This window comes from Falco biarmicus, chromosome 12 (assembly GCF_023638135.1).
Source record: "Falco biarmicus isolate bFalBia1 chromosome 12, bFalBia1.pri, whole genome shotgun sequence".
NCBI classification, from domain to species: Eukaryota; Metazoa; Chordata; class Aves; order Falconiformes; family Falconidae; genus Falco; species Falco biarmicus.
The window spans coordinates 27871644-27891926 of NC_079299.1; the positions used below are offsets into that span (position 1 = coordinate 27871644).

Consider the following 20283-nt stretch of genomic DNA (forward strand, 5'->3'; position numbering starts at 1 on the left):
TTACTTAAAAATAAGTAAACATCAACAATGTAAGACTTCTATCTCACCAACTAGCCTTTACTATGCACACAGTATTAATCTGAAGCACATTTGTATCGTTAGAGATTTTACTTTCCTTAAGGCCTAAGCAAAGAAATAGCCTAAAAAAGGATATTCAGAAAAAGCCTTAGTGCCTGCAGAACACTAGTCATGTAGGAAGCGACAAGGAGAGCTGAACTGTGGTCCAAACTTTTAACGCATCTCCACCCATCTGCCCTTGTATAGGCGACTATGCAGAGCTGTGACACATTGTAAGAAGAGTTAGCAATTCACTGAAAAAATACTTGCATTTACCTCTTAATATTTTTTTTCTCTTTCCCTTTTTTCAAATTGAGTCATAAAATGATTCAGTTTTATTTCCACAGCCAGTATTATGTTCCTTTTCATTACCACCTGATTGTCTTTTTACCCCTTCACAAAATAACACCAGGTCTACATGGGAGCTATTAAGGCACAGCTGTGAGAAGTATTCCACTGTCACTGAACTAAACAGCCTCCCTGACTTCATTCTGCAAGTTTGCCTCTGGGTATATTGCATGGTTGGGTTGAATGCCTGTCAACCTATGAGTCGTCCATTAGAGGCACATTCTCTCTTTGGAGAGAATATTTTACTCTCTTTAGAGACAATAATGTACCATTGCACTGTACTTTTGTCTCCCTTTGAACCAGAGATACAGCATTTGTGCATATCTGTCTTTGACAATAAGGCCTGCATAATAAATTCCTGAAAATTATGTTCAAATTAGTGGCTTATCTGCAGTCCAAGGCACACAGCTCCTTATTGCTATTTCAGGGTACATGATCCCCAGTCTTCTTGCTACCCAAATATACAGCTTGCATTTTGGTTCTGTCAATTAAATTGCTGTCAACTGACCATCTAAAATTTCAATAGATAATTTTATTTTTCTTATGCATCACAAGATGTACTATATATACAACATACAACCAGGATACACAAACTAATTAGAGACATACAGTCTGCCGAATTTTCAGACGTTCAGTGCAATATTTGATGAGCATCTGTGCAAGTGCTTTTATAATAGTCAGTTCTGGGGAGGAAGGGTGTGTTTTATTAATGGAACTATTAAATCTTGCCCTTGCACTTATGATTGTTTTAAAAATTTACTCCCTCACTAATCCAGGTATTTCACACAGTTGCCATCCTTGTCTCTGCACTACAGCTCTACCAAACTCTTTCATTTCTTCCCTGCCTTCCCTCATACGCACCTTCTCTTTGCCTTTGTTGCTGCTCCTGACTCCCAGGTTGCCGTTTCCAAGTGACCGTTTAGCACTAACTTGCCTTTTCTTCAAAAGGGAGCCTGGAAGTTAAATGCATCAGAGATCTACTGATTTTCAGCATTCAAGTTATTCACGTCTCAGTTCTTCTGTCACAGAAGTGCAAGGGAGGTTCTCTTTGGCATTAAAAGAAACTATCAGCTATATCACAACCTATGGAAATCCAAGTAATTTCATCTTTGCTGGCAGGAATACAACTGTAGAGATATGAAAGGGAAAGAACTCTTTTCCAGAGCAAAGTGACTTTTCTGTACCACAATACTAATGCTGTTTACCTCAGGATAAAGAATGAAGTACAAACTATGCATTACACCATAAAACTAAATATTGCTCTTCCAGCCATAGAAAGCTGCTTCTTGCCCCAAGTGACTGCAGCCTCAGACCAGCAGTCAGCTTGCGGTCCAAAGTGTGAATAGTGCCCTTCCCGTGCATGACAGTGTAAGCACAGCAGCATCACAGAAGACTGTCACTCTGCATGTCACTAGTAAGTATGACAAACAGCAATATCTATTTTTATAAAATAATTATAAAATAAATTTATCAGTCTCAAATACAATCTAAGCTCCCACCATTTTATTTACATATTTCTTCAATAAAATTATTGTAAAAAATGCTTTTGTGGGGAAGTCAATACCTTGAGTGGTCCTGCAAATATTCACAAATTCAGGCAAGTACAGTTTCACTCTCTCCTACAATGTACTAAAACATCCTTGGATAACAGAACACCACCAAGATGAGAAAAAGCCCATCTGACACTTGGCTATCCAGACTAAAACTGCCCTAAAATATCTCGTATTAATACAATTATTTAAGTCATTCAACAGCCCCACTCAATGTTAGGTTCTGACATATCACAGCTCTCAATCTACAGCAAATCAAATGCAAACTACTGCTTTTCCCTGCAGATGTCTTGCTCAAGAGGGGATTTTATTCTGTAGTCTGTAAGTGCCCTAGAATTGATATGTATATGTTAATGGAACAGTATATAAAGTCACCTCAAAGGCAATTGGTTTGAAATTGTAAACCCCTACAGATGGGATGTAGGGTGACAAGTTAATTTAAAATTAGATTCCTAGATATAGTGCACACCGGGTAATTGAGAGAAGCGTGAGGAGGGAGAAGAAGGTTACTGCTCTATATTTGAAAAGGTGAATCCCTCCTTCATTAGAGGAGGAGGGGAAGGAAATCCAGAACCGTACTGCACTAGAGACTGAGCTGCCCATTGCAAGGTTTTCGAAACAGCTGCAGGGATTGGGGATGGATGTTATCAGTGCTTATGCCTTTTCACTATGGGCAAAATCCATCCAAATTTAGGGAAGCCGTTGGGCAGCTGTTGGGGGAATACAGCAGGACCACTGAACACCCAGTCTCAAACAGGCAGGCTTGTGCCCTTCCACTGTCTTCTCCCTCTCCCATGGAGAGACAGCAGCAGAAATCCAGAACAGCAGTATTGCTTTAATCCCTGTCACTGCTCAGAACTGCCCAAGAACTTCCCTGGCAGAACGGTCCCTCTATGCCTTCCCACAGCACCAAGGCACTGCACCAAATCTGGTGCCCAGTTCCTTGCCACTCTCAGCTCAAAGACTGAATCTCCCACCCAGAGCCCATGCAGCAACCCCAGCCCCTTCCCAGTGCTGCACAACAGCAGCACCTACTACAACAGCTGTGCATGCTGGGGAAGAACAATCACCCTGTGGAGCATCTCTCCACTGCACCCAATGAATACCAGTATTTTGCCATTCCTAATTCTGCAAGGCCAGAGGGTGTGGTGGTTTTGCTGCAGACTATACTTCTACCTATGGTAATTATCATTTCTGGAATGCAACTACCATGTGAGACAAAAGGTAAGACCAAAGGGAAGCAAGAAGTAGTTAGCTTTACGTTGTCAGCCAAGCATATCACTTACAGGAGGAACAGACAGAACAAAGACAACGAGCAGAAAATACAGTAGTTTCCTATTTTAATAATGATTCTAATTGCTGACATTCAATTATTCATACACAGCTACATGTCCCTATTGTGCCAGAAGCACCATAGGGGATTTGAAGATAGAGTTGGTATCCTGAACTTAGAAATACTTTGTCTTAAAAATTACTTCAAACACTTGTGTATGAAACATACGCAGCAATGTGAGCATTATGCATACTAGGAAATACGCCAAACACTGTAGGTTAAAGTAACTTGCACAAGAGTGCCCCGTTTTTAGCTCCTGAGGCTCCAGCATTTTGCCTAGTAATTTACACGAGTCCCAAAGTCTGTATTCTCGATTGACATTAGAACTGCAGTTGCAGGTAAGCACATACACACATTCAGAGAGCCACCAAGAAACAAGCTGGACATAACATCTCTAGAGATGTTTCATGACTGAAAGAAAGCAGAAGCAGCAGTTAAATTATTTTTTAATGAAAAGATTAAAAAATAAAAATAGAATAAAAACTATACATGGAGCTCACAGAAAATAACAAGCAGTTCTGAATCAGCACAGCTGAAAAAATCCAATCAAATTTTTGTATCACCCTTTTTCAACTTTTCCAAGAGGAGTCAACCTAAAAGCACAAGGATGTAAAAACGTTTTAGTCTGGCAAAGTAAGAGAAGTTGCATTCCACAAAAGACCTAGTATTAGTTTTGTCACTGTTCCATTTGTCTTCAATGTCTTTTCTAATAAAACCTAGAAGAATGAAGGGTAATATAATTATTTATAAATCTCTATGTAAACAAAAAAGGATTGTCCCTGATTATTGTTTAGTACAGAATTAAACACGATATCAATATTAAATTATTAGGGACTGAGCTGTGTTTATGTTGACCTTACCTTCCAGCGATCGAGAATTTTCCATATACACTAAGTAGGAAATAGCTTACAGGACACAAAGTTGATTTTTATAACGTCAGACAAATTTGCTTTTCTGTCTAAACTAGATTTGTACAAGCAGCCTTACAGCCAGCGTCCAAGAGGCTTTTGTCTTCACCTGCATTATGAGGGGTTTTTTTAATTGATGCCAGATTAAGCTTTTTAGAATACATACCTTGAAACTACTGAAACACTAGGTAACAGTTGCTTATTCAAGCTCCCTTTATGCTAACAATTGACTGTCCACAGCTCCTTCTGTTAGCTAATCGCGCACTACTCTTTCTTGCATATTAGCCAAGGATTATTTGGAATAACTTTTCAGCTTTTTCTCTGATTACTAACTACCCTTCAGCCCCACAGGATCTGAGGAGACTCCGTGAAAAAAGCACATCTTATTCTTCGCTGCTGCTGTAAAAGAAGATGAAACTGAGGAAAGAAGAAACAGCTGACATTCTCCACCTGGCATTTGCATCTGTCAGCAAAGAGAAAGGAAGGGCAAACGAGATAGTAAGAGCATCACAATAATCCCCAGGGCCCTTATGCACACACAAAAGCACACGGTGCACATCTGTGATCCTGTAGACTTGAGAAAAGGAGATCACTGGTCACAAGCACAGAGTGCAGCACAGAACACACCTGGGGAATGAAGAACAGACACTCACATTTTTAAGACAATTCCTGCTCCTGCTAAATCACCTGGCCTTCACTTCCAGTGAAGTAAAAGATTCATGTATCACACACAGCCCTCTTCTACCTTTCTACCTTCACCACCTGTCTCACACTTGCCCTAACCTTTTCACTCAGCAAGTTACAAACACCACTGGTCTTACTTTCCCTGCGTAATAGTCTTTAACACTGCTTTTCTGAAAAAAGTCCTCTTGTCCAACAGGGCACCACTGTTGCTCTTCTCAGATATCTTTATTTACAATTCCCACATACTTTTGCTTTCAGGTATTCAGGACTATGCCTTCTTGTTTCCAAAGTTCTCAATTATTGCCTCCAAAAGCCTGCAGAAGCTGTGCACAAAAGAGAACTAATATACAGTGTATACATATATAGTGTTTTCCTCATCTAACAGCCTTCTTCATATGATATAAATAAAGACTGTCTTTGCAGACAAGCATTTATTCCTCCTGTCAATGAGGATGCTTGAGTTTCATTTTTAGCCCTTACTCGTCATAATCAGATATATATGGTTTCACCTGGGGGACTGAAACTGGACTTCAGACTACTCAGAAATTACGAAGTTCTCAATTTTAGGTTTGATGTGTTCTGGTTTGAGTTGTTCTTAAGAGATTAATCACTAGAATAAAGAAAGAAAAATAATTAAAGCAGTGATACAAGATGGTATATGCCACTGTTGACACTGTATGTTAAAACCATTTGTGTGTTTAATATTAGCACAAAAATAAAACAAGCGTCATGAGATCCATGGGTTTCAAAGAGTGAAAACCATGAACACAAGGAAGATGTTGCAAGTACCTTAGATACTTAGTTGAACAGAAGAGGTTCTGGATACTTGTAAAATAAGGGATGAGTGTAAACTATGGAGGCACTCCCATAAATTCATGGTAAACAATCTTGAGAAGGGATACACAGGACCACAGGGATAAGAAAGTTACTAGAGAATGGCAACAATAACCTCCACGGATATGGTCTATTGATCTCAGAACTGAGGTTGCTCAAAAGTAAAGGTCAATCAGTAGGCATAGTGAGGAAGACTACAACCCTTCATCTGAAGAACCTGACAACCACCCAAAGGCCACCAGGAAAAATGACTGTGCATGTGGACCAGACAATTGCATATGTTGAGTTCCAGTAAATCTCATGTACATGTAAATGAGTTCTTGGAAGTCTTGTGAATACGTATAACTTTATGGTATATACTTTCCAAAAATTTGCCAGATTCTGGGAGCTTTTATGGTGGAGCTATCCCCAGTGCTACCACAGCACTGCAATAAAGAATACCTTACTTAATAACAGTCTGCTGTTAATGAGTTTTATTATATCGGACTCCTTACCCAGCTGCACCTAGCTTCCCACTTCAGTGAGGTTAGAAAGCGAGGGGGTTTGGATGTTGCAGACCTTTGTATCGGGTTTCCCTTACACACCATTTAGCTGGCACAGGCAAACAGACCCTGTTTCATTGTTATTTTTCTGGGTGTGGGACAGTTTTTTATTTCTTCAGAAACAAAACCAGAATCAAACATGATGCTTTGTACTTCAGAAGAAATTTTGTGTTTTGCTGTCCTTTAATTTAGCTCCAACCAGTGACTACTGCGGTCCAACGTATCTGCTCCATCAACTCCAACCAATGCTACATGCTCCTCTACTCCGTCATTCCGCAGTTCCGCTACAATACTTTAATTCACTGAAGCCCTGGAAGCTGTTCTTAACATTTCCCGTAATTCTGCAGACAGAATGCAAATTCATACACTTCAAATACGCTATAGGAAAGCAATGTACTGAGAAAGAACCATTTGTGTAGCACCAGTAGATTCCACATGGTCAGTAAAAAAAAAAAGACAAAAGAATCCATTTGTGATGAAAAACACATTATCCATGACAAGGCCAAGAACTAGTTCCCCAAGAACTAGTTCCAGCAGCACTAGCCGAATGATAACCTAGATTTTGCTTTTAATTAGTTTTAATTTCTGCAGCCAGTATGTCTAAGAAAGGCACAGCTGGTGAAATCCTGGCACCCCAAACTAGGAGAGCAATATTTCTGTTCGTCTTAAGAAGATCAGGATTTTCATCTGTTGCTACAGTAGCAAATAAATATGGTATTCACTTCTTCGCACTGGATATGATCTCAGAAACAGCTAAATAGGGGCGGAGGGGGGGTAAGTGGCCACATCATTTGCTTAGTTCAACAGCATGCAGACACTTCTAACTTGCTTGGCTTTTGTATTCAAGCTCATTACAGAACTCAGAGGAAAGGAACTTAACTTTTTCCTTCACATGCATGGAAAGCAACAAAATCTCATTCTCCACAAGCTTCAAACCTGTTACAGGGCAGATCCAGGGTTCTGTTAAACAAAAGCTGACTACAAATATTTCTTGCCATACAAACCATGTGGAGAAAAGAACAGCAAGATCAGCTGCAGCCATACTAAATTCAGAGTAAGATCCAAAGTATATTTCTTCATATCTTCTAAGAGATGGAAATACAAATTTGGCATTTTAAATTCACCCAAACAGCTGACCCTTTTTTTTTTGCCAGAAACAGTGTTCTATTGTACTGTATTTTTTCTTTTAATAACAGGTTGCTGATCAAAAAATAAAAACGCTGCACTTTTTTAAATTGCTCAGTACAATTACAGTGAGAACACCAGCTCTTGCCTGCCTAAAAAAAATAAGAAACATCACTGTGACTGACACATCATTGCATCAGAATACTCTTCTGATGCTGTTTTCCTAGCTTCCTTTATACCTTAATGCAACTGGGATGCAAATGGAAAAGCTGAAAGCAAGAATACTTAAAACAGGATGGTTCCTGCAACAAGAAATACCAGAAATGCAAAAATACTTCATGGTATCAGCAGAGATCCTAACGTGACTGTGCTAACTGCTCTCTGACAGATAGAAGGGCACATTTTTTGAAGACTTCTTAAGCAGTGGAAAAATGGCATAAAAAAGCGATACAAGAATCCAAAAATTAGTCAACACAAAGGACCTATTCCTGCACCTCAGATCCATGATGTCTCCGCTGAAGCTATCAGCTGACAGATTTATAGGGGAGTACAAGATGAGAGTAAAAGCACATCAGTACACCATGAGATACTTTTAGCACCAAAGTATTGTAGAACAACCACCAAAACACTGACACTGTCAAAAACTGTGCAGGCTACACAATCTACCACAGGAGCTGCAACACTTTGTGAAAATACCCCATCATATCAACAGTTTTGCCAACCAAATTAAATAAACTGAAGTGAAAGATGAGAGAGAAGGGTCAAAAAAAACCCAAACAAAACCTAAAAAATACCACCAAGACCACCACAACAAAAATCTATACTATTTCTCTTTTAAAGCCCATTAATGCAACTAGAATATCTGATCCCACTGATTTTAGCAGGCTATATAGCAAAACAATGAATAACAAGTCTTCTTTGTATTTACACATCAGGGGTGATTCAACCGATACAAAATGCTATATTTCCTATGAAGCGTACTGGCTGGAAAGCTGTCCAGGGATTAGAACAAATAAAGACTATTCAAGGCTCTTTCCCTTAAATTTGATTCTACTCCAGTAAAACCATTGGATTTTTCCTTTCAACTCCGAGAAGGATTCAGCCTTAAATTACAATAGTCTGATAGCTAAATTTACAGAAGTGGCAATAGCCTGAAAATACAGAACCTCAGAGAGAAAAGAGAACTCATGAAAAAATAAACCTTATGGGATTATCAATTAAGATATTTTAGCTTCCAAACTTAAAATAAATGGAAAATATGCCATATGAACCTCTGTAGATATTAAATTATTTTATTTTTATTATATTGAGACCCATAATTGCACCTGGAAGGAAGGAAAAACTGGATCACTTTGTCCCCATTGGTCTAAAAGCACAAGTACCATCAAGAGACATACCTGACTCACTGGCAGAATGAGCAGCGATGAGACCTGCATTAGCAAGCTTCACATGAAAAAAAATAATTAGGACAGTCAGAAAATTTCAGAGAATTTAATTGTTCACATAGCTAAGAAATAAAATCCCCACTATTTTGGAATTTCAATGAAACAATACCCGAGTAAGGAGTGCCACATCTCTCCCTTTGTAAATACTGCCACGTATTTCATTACATATGCTAAATAAACCCACTTTTGGACCCTAACTTTATCCTCCATTGTGTGCCTGATATTCAAAACTTAGGATTTGTTTTAGAAAATTTGTTTTCAACTGTACAACCCAGTTGGTAGGTAGGCTACAGAAAACAGAATCCTTTACTGAATCACATGTGTATGCATTTCACCAGCTAAGTTTGAGAAATTTGCCTTTATTCCTTCTGTACAGTATTATGTGTATTTGCATAGAAATCTTCTAAGTAAAAACAGGACTGGCTTGACTGGAGTTCATAATGTCGCCTCAGAGAACCAAGGTGTTTATGCTGAAGAGTAATTTGCCTATGGAGAGAACTTACGCATAAAAAGCAAGCAGAGAATAAGGGTCTCTGCACTTAGTATTAAGCATGACAATGAGAAAATTAAGAAATACTAAAACAGAAATGTATTTACAGCAAGACATAATCAAGACTCAAGTTTAAGCCCACTAGCTTGCTCCCATCCTGCTCTTTATTTAGAAGTGGTTCAACTGCACCAGAATGCAAGTAAAACAGAAATGTTTGCATAAGAAGGGCCTTGATAGTACTGCTTTTTGAAAAATTGTTATAAAGGAATGTTCTTGTAACAGACTTATGAAAGTAGTCTTTCTTATAAGCCTAATGGCTGCATGAAGCTAAACAATACCTTCAGTGAAGCAGAAGCCAGCAGCTTTCCTAATGCAGCTCATAAAATCAGTGTATGCAAATTTCTAACCACCACCTATTTCAATTTCCACACGTCAATATCCCTCATTTACAGTTCATCTAAAAAGACTAACAAACCATCTGTACCTCTGTTGAAGTAAAACTTACACAAATCACTTCACTGAAAAAAGGAGAATATTTTAGACTAAAACATGTAGAACAAAATGTTTGTTTCTACTCTTAAAAAAAGGGAGGTGAGTAAATCTGAACTATTTATTTCATTACCTTTTCTATCTTTTCAAAGGATGTTACGAAACAGACACACCTGATACAAACAAACATCTAAGTGGAACTGACACACTACAGCAAACATTTTGCTTACCAGAAACATTTATAATTCAATTTGGAGACATTAGCAAATGTTAGCTTTCTGACTGTCCTCTTAATGGGTTCTTTAACAACTCAGTAGATGCACAGTAACTGTGGGTATATTAGGATAATCAGTCCCAGGAGTAAATTATTCCATCTAACCTTTTACTAATGTTTAAAACCCAAAAATTACTAAGAGAAAGATCTATTTCAAGCAACAGAGACCTTCTGGTTCAAAGGAAATCTGTCTGGTGGACATGATACTGGATTTTCTCGCTTATGTAACAAATAAATTCGAAGTAATTATATCCTGAAAATTTGTTTTGATGTTTGGGAAACTTCTGGATGATTTAGTTACTCCAGTCTTTGAAGCGTGGTGCAGATGTGCAAAATCCCACAAAGGAAACAAGAGAAATTTTATTTGACAATTAAAAAGCACAAATAAAATTTAGTCTGCTTCAGAATTCTAGTTTCTGGGCTTTTAAAATAATTTTTAATACTTTGTTGAACAGGTTGTTATTTTAAATGACCATCACTAAGGTCTTTTAGCAAAAGGATCAAAGTCTATTAGACTATACCATCAAAGTCCAAATAAAACACATACATTTCCAAGTGTCAAAACATGGTGTCTTTTGCAACCCTGGGCTCCTAAAAAAAAAAAAAAAAAAAAAGGTACTGACTTACTGGCTTCACTGTGAAATGGAACAACATGCTTTTTAAAATGCTTTTAAAAAGCATTATTAAAAAAAACCACCACCACCACACACACAAGAAAAACCCACCAAAACAAAAAAACTGCCCAACATTTCAGGATCCTCCAGTCACCAAGAGAATTCAGGTACAAATTTCAGTAACTAAAGAGAAGGAAGATTTCTTTTTTCACCTTTCTGTAAAGTGTCAAGATGTAATATTAATTCTTCCTGTTCTAAGAAAATCTAAAGAGGACTACCAAGCTATTAAACCTTTCAGTGGATCATTTATGGTATGAGTTATTAGCATAATTGGGGGCACACTTTATTCTGACCTTTGCAAAACTTTCATTTCCCAAATGTGATAGATACAAAGTGCTTTTATAATACCAATAATGATTATTTCCTATGGGAAGCTACCAATTATAAGTTGGTGAAAAACGCTATACCGGATGTACATTGAGAAAATGAACACACCTACCAACCATCAGACTAATTAAAGCCATTCTTCAAATATTAATAAAGCTTTTCACTTCCATGAAATATAACCTGTACATTTTAGTTCAACTGCATCCTTGTCAGGTCATTCATTCAACAATAATAAATGTCTGATTAGTGTTTAAATACAGCACTTATGCTGAACATTCACCTTTCCCTGGCAGTAAACCAACACATGTGGGAAGCTGTTTTAATGTTTAACCACTTGAGTCACATTCATGTTGTTTATATCAAGTCACATCAAATGCCAGCAAAAATACTCAAATACAGTAACAAACCCCTTGTGATCTGGACACAATTCTTAAAAATGATGTATATAAAAAAGTAAGCGCAGAAAAGATCACATATAAGGATAAGCAATAAACTGTCAAACAGCATGTGTTTTGGTTTTATAATACTGACTCCAGTACATTCTGGCAAGGTCACAAGTACAACAGCTAGCTGATTCAATAGCATAATTTCCTGATCTTCTGTCACCTGCTGTCTTGTATAACATGCTGCCAAAGGTTGGGAGCTAATGCGCACCAAGAAAAGAAGGGACAGAGAGGGTGAGTGTAGCCTGCCAAAATTCACAACTGCACTAACTTGACAGTTAAAGACAACCGCTTTCCCACCAATACACCCTCAACTACCCGGCGTGCCCAGGTCTGTACGTGGGCATGAGGCATGCCAGAGTAGGAGCGTGTTTTAGCAATACCAGCCTCAGGCACCTAGTTTGCAAAGCATCTGTTAACAGCAGTGAAACCACAGCACACAGAAACAGGGAAGCCTTCCAGAAAATGCAGGAGGTATGGCAAATTCAATCCCTTCACAGGTAGCCCTCCCTGGCTTTTTAAAGCTCTCCCTGGATCCCACTGGATGAATAGGTAAGAGTTGGTAGGCTGCAGAATCGTACTAGAAAGTAAAAGAATCCCTATTAAGGAATACTCAGGGGACAATCATGTACTCCCACACCACAGAGTAAGCTCCAGCTCTTACAGATTAGCCATTCTGTACAGTGTTGCTTTGGCTATATTACCTTATATTTAAAAGGCATTTGCATGATTTCCCATTTATGCTCTTGCCAATTTGCAAACCTTCGCAAATATTTATGATTCCAGATGAGATGGACGTTAAAGTGAACATACTTTTACTACATTGTCACAGCACCTGTAGATTAACATGGAAGAGTATTAATAATGACAAATCTTATTCCAAGTTTTTTGACAATAGAAAACACTCCATGCTGATCTATCAATGATGAAGAAAGGAAAGCTTTTGATTTCCTTTAAAATATTCACCTGGAAACTGGCTCAAGTGTTTAGCATTTTAAAAGGGTAAAATGCCCGCTTCACAAATTGTGTATATATACAATTTATAAAGAAAAAAAAAGTTCTAGAGTCCAGGCAACAAACTGCTCAATTAAGACACGTAAAGGAAAAAGCCCAGTTAAACCAAAACAAATAATTTAAAACACACTTAGAGAAGTTTATCTTTTAGGTTTTTCAGAAAAATCTTGGTAGTCGCTTACCTACATCCTTAAAATTAAATGCATTTACACAAAAGCAGCACACACAAAAGCCAAATGGTTTTCAGGCAGACCTAGATTACTTGTAGACAGGCTTGTAAATCCAAACATTTTTCTATATCTTGGGGCTGGGGGAAAAACTACTTTATTGGGTCTAAAGACTTCACTTTGCTCAGTTCCAACACAGCCACAGACAAATACTGTGCCAATATCCGATATGGACCCTTCAGAGTTAAGGCAGACAGAACTGCTTTTTTACAGGAAAAATGGGTACCAACTTCAAATTCAGCAAACTCAAGTTCCAATTAATCTGAACCAAAAACTTCCCTCATTATAAGTCCAGTATTAAAGAATATTTGATCTGCCTTTCAGAGAGGGAATTAAATTCCTTAGTGGACTACATGTAAGACTCAACATGTGTAAAAGCACACCTTATTAGGCAAAATTTTAAACCTCCTTTATTTAGTTTTCAAAGTGAAAGTTTCAGAAATAACTTGGACAGAGTTACTAAATACTAATGTGAACCAGGCATGCCTGACCATCTTGCTGGAAAGGACCTACTGAATTCATAGAGCCAGATGCTCAGCTTAGGTGAATTCAAACCAAATACAAGCCACAAATATTTTAATAGCTAGGTTAACTGGCTTTTCTCCTCCCATAAGCTCTCACAAGAAGCAAAGATGGGGTTGCTTTCTCAAGGCTAAAACAGAGCTCAGCATGAAGAAAATGACTGAACGATTTTTTTGTCAGACTGAGCAACCCTCTTGCTCACAACCAGGAACCGGATATATACACCTGACCATCTAGACCTGATTTAATGAGGGAAGTGAAGGACTGCTTCCTTTGTATGAGAAGAGTCTGATCATCAGACCATTTATGAAAACATCCACTGCAAAACAAGTATAGTCAAAGTCTTCCACATGCACAAGTGTCTGAGAAAAGGACTCTGCAGATCTTTAAAAAACAGTCTATATATCACCATAAGAATTACAAGTAATATCTACAGCAGCTCCAAAGATACGCTCCCAACTGCTAACCCAGACTGCAAAAGATCTCATAATGCTCTTGTTTACGATTTGTATTTTCAGTCTGGTACAGATCAAACAGCAAAAAGTGCAGCTATGAAATCTAAGTAGATTTACTCACTACTTTTCATTGTAATGTTTAACAAGTCTTACCAATTTAGAAAAGAAACAACAGTTAAATATAAACAATTGAAGAGTAGAATGTATGTCATTAAGCAATTAACAACATTCCATATTTCTCTTTCCCCTTTGTTTTACAGAAAAAAAAAAACAAACTAGACAGCAGTTTCATCACTCCACATACTGTAACTTTCAAAACTTGGCAAAGCAACTTTTACACATTGTGTTCCAGATCAAATAATATGTGATTCAAAGATCTGGCAGCAGCTCTTTTGGGAGCTATTTCTTACTTTTCTGGCATATACAACCTGTCGAGTTTAGAAAATTTACTCTTAGTAGATTAAGAGGATGTACACAGAGAAAGGGGAAATCAACGTAACCACACTAATTATAAATGAAGTTTTGAATGCAAATTTGATTTGCCACAGAGACTGCCATTGCCTGCAAGAGATCATTCTGATGCAGAACAGCACATGCCATCTTCCCAAATTCCAGTTTTCGCAGGTACTGCGATCAAGAAGGATTTGTTTAGGTAAACAGCTGCCAGTAGAGCAGACTCCATAACTATGTTGCATACACACACACACTCTCTGTCCTCTAATGCAATACTCATTAAAAGCAGCAAAATTACAACAGATAAGATATGAACACTAGAACAAAAGCGGGTTCTGGGAAAGCCACAGGATGGTATGGAGTTTTGCCTTTGATTAGAATCTGTTTACTTAAATACTCAACCAAGCATTGCTTCTCTAAACTAGACCACAAAATAATTAGAGAAAACATCCCCAAACTATGGAAAATTTCAGAGGGTTTAGAGAAGTTGAAAACACAAAAAGAAAAAAAATCCTTTCCAAATACAATGCATTTTCTGGCAGTAATTCAGTAATTTTCTTTTTGGCTTCACCAGAAAACAGTAGGAGCTAAAGATGAATGCACTGTTCATGTGGCCTAAGATGACCATCAGTTTAAAAGCAAAGACATATTAGGCAAATAATCTTGGTGTACCAATACTAGGTCTCAGCAGAGAGTTTCAACAGGAGAGTCAGAAATGAAAAAAACATTTTGTCCAAACTCAGCTGTGCACATGACCTTGCTTTCTTCCCCACCACATATCTATTTCCTATACCTGATAGTTTTATTACTAGATTTCCCACTTTTTCTATCTTGCTTCATTTATTTTGAAGTTCTCCTGATACCATCCAGATTGTTCTGATTACTTGTTCACCTCCCTTTCTCTCTTTTTCATATGCTTGGCCTCAGTTAAGTCAGTAACAAAAATCCCACTGACCTGTCTGCAAAGGAATCGCTTTGGGAACACTGGGAATGTCACTCACTGTATCTGCCTCTGCCACCATTGCCCTTCAGCTCTCACACCGAGTCATGCCACGTGAGTTTACGTTGAGAAACCAGTAAGGGAATATTTTCCTCCACTCCTTGCTACCCTAATCCCTCCATTTTGAGACACGTACTCCTGCTAGTTAGTCAGCGCAGACTCTTGTGGTCTGGTTTCCTCCTGAAGCCAATTTAATTAACTACTAAGGAAGAGAGCAACCCAGAAGAAAAAAAAGGAGGAGGGAGAAGGGAAGCCACAAAAAACCCAATACGTTTTAGTGACTTGAGCCTACACAGAATTAAATGGTTTGCAATAACTCCCACCTTCTTCACATTTTCCCAAGACCTAACAATATAAACTGCCATCCCATGTCTCACATTTTCTGACCAGTTCTTCTGACATTGTCCACCTTTGCATACAAGGCCAGGTCTTTGCACATTTTAAAAGAACAAGATTCTAACTTTGTGTACTTAGGAAATATAAATTTTGCATGTAATAACACCATAGCTTAGTTCCTTATATAACATTCCCATACGTTTCCAAAATACAGCAAATAGTCTTTCCTTCCTGAAGAGTGGCAGATAAATCTTAAAGGGAACATTTTACAAGGCACTCACTTAAAGAGATACCCAGGCAAAACAAATCAATCTCTCTCAGCCCAAGAGAACTCATACCATGAACAACGAAAACATACAGGAGCCAAGATTTGTTTCCTCTCTTTTTCTGCATTAGAATTTCTGAAGATTCAGGCACGGTTTAAGACAGACCTACCATGGGACAGTCTGAGGCAGCAGTTAGGTAAAACTTCAAGAGTCACCTCCAAAACTCCACTAGTCACACATTCTTTCCTCACTAACCTCTGCTCTGCTAGCACAAATGAAAAACAATTCAGCTGAAGAAAAATCATAAAATCATAGTACAGTTGGGTTAGAAAGAACCTTTAAAGGTCCTCTAGTCCGATTCCCCTGCAATGAACAGGCACATCTCAACTATATCAGGTTTCTCAGGGCCCTGCCCAGCCTGACCTTGAATATTTCCAAGGATGGGGCATCTACCACCTCTTTGGGCAACCTGTACCAGTGTTTCACCACCTCCATCATGAAAAATTTCTTCCTTATGTCTAGTCTAAAACTACCCTCTTTCAGTTAACCCTGTCCTATCACAACAAACCCTACTAAAAAGTGTATCCCCATCTTTAAGTCCACTTCAAGTATTGAAGGGCCACAATAAGGTCCCCCAGAGAATTCTCTTCTGCAGGTTAAAAATAACCTTATAATAATTTGTTTAGCAGGTCTACTTTTCAGCCAGATTACTCATTCACTACTTACACAGCCTTTCAGTGTGAACAAGCATCCAGGGACAAGAAATTAGAGGTTTGGAGTGAGACTGGGGACTACTTTATCAGAAGTGTCAGTTTTAACGTACATGAAACTATAGGGAACCTGACAACTGAAACAGTAACTACTGCCATAAGCTAGGCTTTTGCTGTCACTAGCTTTTTAGCTTCCAGAGCTCTGCCTCTGCTCTGAACCACCACCGTGTCTCAGTCTGAGACCTTCACCAGTATATACTTTCTGCTCCTTCCATGCTCACCCTTCTCACCAAGCTCTACCCATCACTGGATTTTGCTGTAATTTAACAGAATAGTCTTTCAAAGGAAAATACAAAGACTACAGGATCACAAACAGCAGAGAATGTTTGAAAACAATGCTTCATCTGGATGCAATAAGCTTCGTTTATTTTTCTTTTGCCTCTCTATTTTTGTTTTATACTGTTGACTCTTAAGTTTTAATGATGGAAGATATTTTAAGCATTCCTGACCTAGAAATGTGCTAAGAATAAGAGAACTTTTATAAGGAAAATATTGTCCATCTGAAGGGACACTCAGTGCATACTCCACCTAAGTAAGCTATGCATGTTGCTTACAAACAGCAGATAACTTTTCAGTTAGAATTTTTTTCAGTTTTCAGAAATAACTCAATTTCCAGAAACCAGAGATAACATGTATAAAGAATCTGACAGGCTGTAGTATTCAATGGACCTGATTAAGAACATAGTAGTAAGATTGATGGCCAAAATAGATGATATGGAGCAAAATTTAGATCAGGTGGAAAATACCCACCACCACCACCACCCCCAAAAAAAAAAATAATCTTAGTTGCTGTACTTATCATGGACAGTAAACAGATATCCAGTGGAGACACAGTCTAAAGCTAGGACTAAAAACCTCTTTGGTCAGTTTGCTATTGTCAAAATAAACTGCACTGGTCTAACAAGAAGGCAGCTTCTCTTTATTCTCCCATATGAAGTGTCACTTCTATTTTGGGAGCAGCTACCATGCCCCATATCACAACCAGGAAGCAAATACTTGAGGACTAAAACCCATCCTCACTTATGTCAGTGCTTATATGAATATGCCCACCAGCTGTGACAACGGAGTTAGTGCAGATCCACACTGGCATAAGGAAAACAAGCACAAAATTTTTGTGCTTGTAGCACATAGATTACATAGAGACAAGTTCATCAAGGTTTGGTCTTTTCAAGTAAAGCAAGCAGTGTAACATTAGAAATTACAGTAGATAATTCTTACAAGTATGTTGGTGTGAGCAGCATCATATTAACAGTGCTTGTGTATGCACCTGCAGTACTTTCACAGCACAAGATGTCATCTGTGGCTTTATGGCACTATCTTGGAGGACCCAGAAATGTGAAAAAAATAGTCATGCAAATCTACGAAGCACTTCCTCAACTGTTAAAGCAAAACCAGTAGTCCCTTCAGATATAATTATCATAGCAGACACAATCTGTAAGCTTCAACACTCTTAAGAACCTAGGTTTTAGAAGAGTCAATAGCCAGTCTTTTATTTTGTGATTAAAAAAGGAAGGGAAAACTTCCACAATGGTATGATTAAGTGATCTGTTAATGACCTTCCTGAATACAAGACGAAGCTGCATCATTTCACCCCCACTCTGTATCAGACTTGAGGCACAGGTGCTCTGCCTTTTGCCCCCACCCTGCCAGGGTCCATCAGAGCACACAGACCCCTTGATGAACAGGTTTCCATCTGGAACATACAGCAGGGTGGACAAACACAATTTACATGCTTTGAAAGGATGACGCAGTTAAGAGTATCTCTCCCAACTCTGTTTCACTATCTATGCCATAAGAACGGCTACCCTGAAGCAATCTGCCAGTACTCTGATATTATCCTTAACGTAACTATAGAAGATAAGTGTTTTGTTTTGTTTTTATGAAGGCTGCAGAACACACAGAAATAGGAAAAGAAAGAAAGAAAAAAAAAAAGTATGCCATACACACAGATTAATATACCTAACACATTAGCTACTAATATTCCTGCCCTCCTTTAGTGATTCTAGCCAGTAGTCCATTAGGTGCTCATAAACTCCACGCTGAGGATCCCGTTATTCAATAACACCTTCAAGCCACATTAATGGATAGCGTTTTAGTAGTGGGAACCCGTACACTCTTTCACAGTTCAGCTTATCTTTGGTGATGGCTCTAATTTGCATTTCTCCCTTCCTTCACCTTTGTTCAGTCAGGAAGGTATTTCAGCTTTTTCAGAGTAGGGGGGTGGGGGGAGTCAAACAGCAGTTTGAGAAAAATATCAGTGTTCCTTCACCACAGTCTGATTCAAATATAGCCTGCCTACAGGATAAACAGAGTCAATCAATGAATGCTCCAGTGTGCTGCTAAATACTAGACAGAATTAGTAGACTTTTCCACAAGGCTGGGCTGTACCCAAACTAGAGACTGAGGCCTTTCCCCGTATTGCCCATGTAAAAATACTTCCTTTTTAACAATAAGGTACACAATCACATAAATAGAATTAACACAGGCAGCACATAATTGGTTCTTATTGAGTGCAAGGTACAGCGATAATGAAGAATCCCCTTGGGGCTAATAATGTGGCTGGCGTGAATACTGCTCTTAGTTCCCCATCTAAGAGAGAGAGGGGCACAGGAGCACAGGTAATTTCATCAAAAATACACATGCCAGGTGATCTGACACTGTACAAAAGTTTTGCAATTCTAACCTGTAAAAATACTACAGGTATCTTATTTCACCTCCATAAAAAACAGCTAAAAAGTGGTGATGAATAAAATCAATGAGGTAACCGTGATGGTCAGTAAGTTGTTTTAATTATTATTCCAGTCAGGAATGCCCAGTGAACATTATGCCCAGCCAGCTTAACATTATAAACTTCGACAGGGATTCAACAATCCGTCCTTCCAAAAGTGTTGGAAAACACAATTTATTAAAAAAAAATATTCTTTGGCTAGTTCTCTCTTCAGCTCAGTCTCTTTAGAAGCAGGAAAGGGGTCAAAGTTCCTGAAGCTCCTGAGTATTCAATAACATGAACAATGCTTTCCTAAAAGGCGCATCACTATAGGTAATGATGTGTTATGATAAAGGCAACAGCTCTGTTGCACACCCCTGTCCTCCCACCACTAGGTGAACAGAATAAACCTGTAAGGACACACCACCTGACCTCATCTCCTGAAGAAATACTGTCTAGAATCACACTGTAATTAAACAGACAATAATGCATGATGGTCTCACTTATCTTTAATAATATGATTGTTTAGTATGCTTGCTACCCAAAAAACCTCTCCCAGGCATTCTCAATATAACTATTACATACTAATATGTATTAATGTATTAACTACAGTATGCTGCTCACAGACCCTAAAACTGACTGTACAAATTGTGACTGCCTGGGGCTCTCTTTGTTTTAGATTTGTCTTGTTGTTGAACAAACTATCTTCATATTTACCTGATGTAAATTCAGAAGTTCTGGAATTTTCTTCTCCTTTGTTCCGGAAGATTTTGAAGTCTCTGACTTTCAAGACTGTGTGTAAAACCTATGGCTATCCTTATGCATGCTATGTTTAAATGGTTAAAATTGAGTGAAAGGGAAAATGAAAAGTAACAACTCTAACCTCCTTTACCTAACTCCATATATAGTGTTTTCTCCCCTGTTATGCAGAGTTTTATTTTGAAAGCGTGCATGATGCTCAAATACAATAGCTACTCAAAGTAAACTGATCTATCCCTTACTTTATCAAT

General features: G+C 38.3%; 1 protein-coding gene across 7 annotated transcripts in view; it reads right to left on the reverse strand.

Annotated features, from left to right (window-relative positions):
* Positions 1 to 20283, reverse strand: part of PLCB4 (phospholipase C beta 4) — a 208953-nt gene that overhangs the window by 166483 nt on the left and 22187 nt on the right. Inside the window, exon 1 of one of the 7 annotated variants that reach the window (XM_056357321.1) lies at positions 8779 to 8794. The exons of the other annotated variants lie outside the window; for them this stretch is intronic. The gene's annotated coding sequence lies outside the window, so the exon portion shown is untranslated. Of the gene's footprint in view, positions 1 to 8778; positions 8795 to 20283 lie in introns of those variants that run through there. 7 annotated transcript variants of the gene reach the window in all.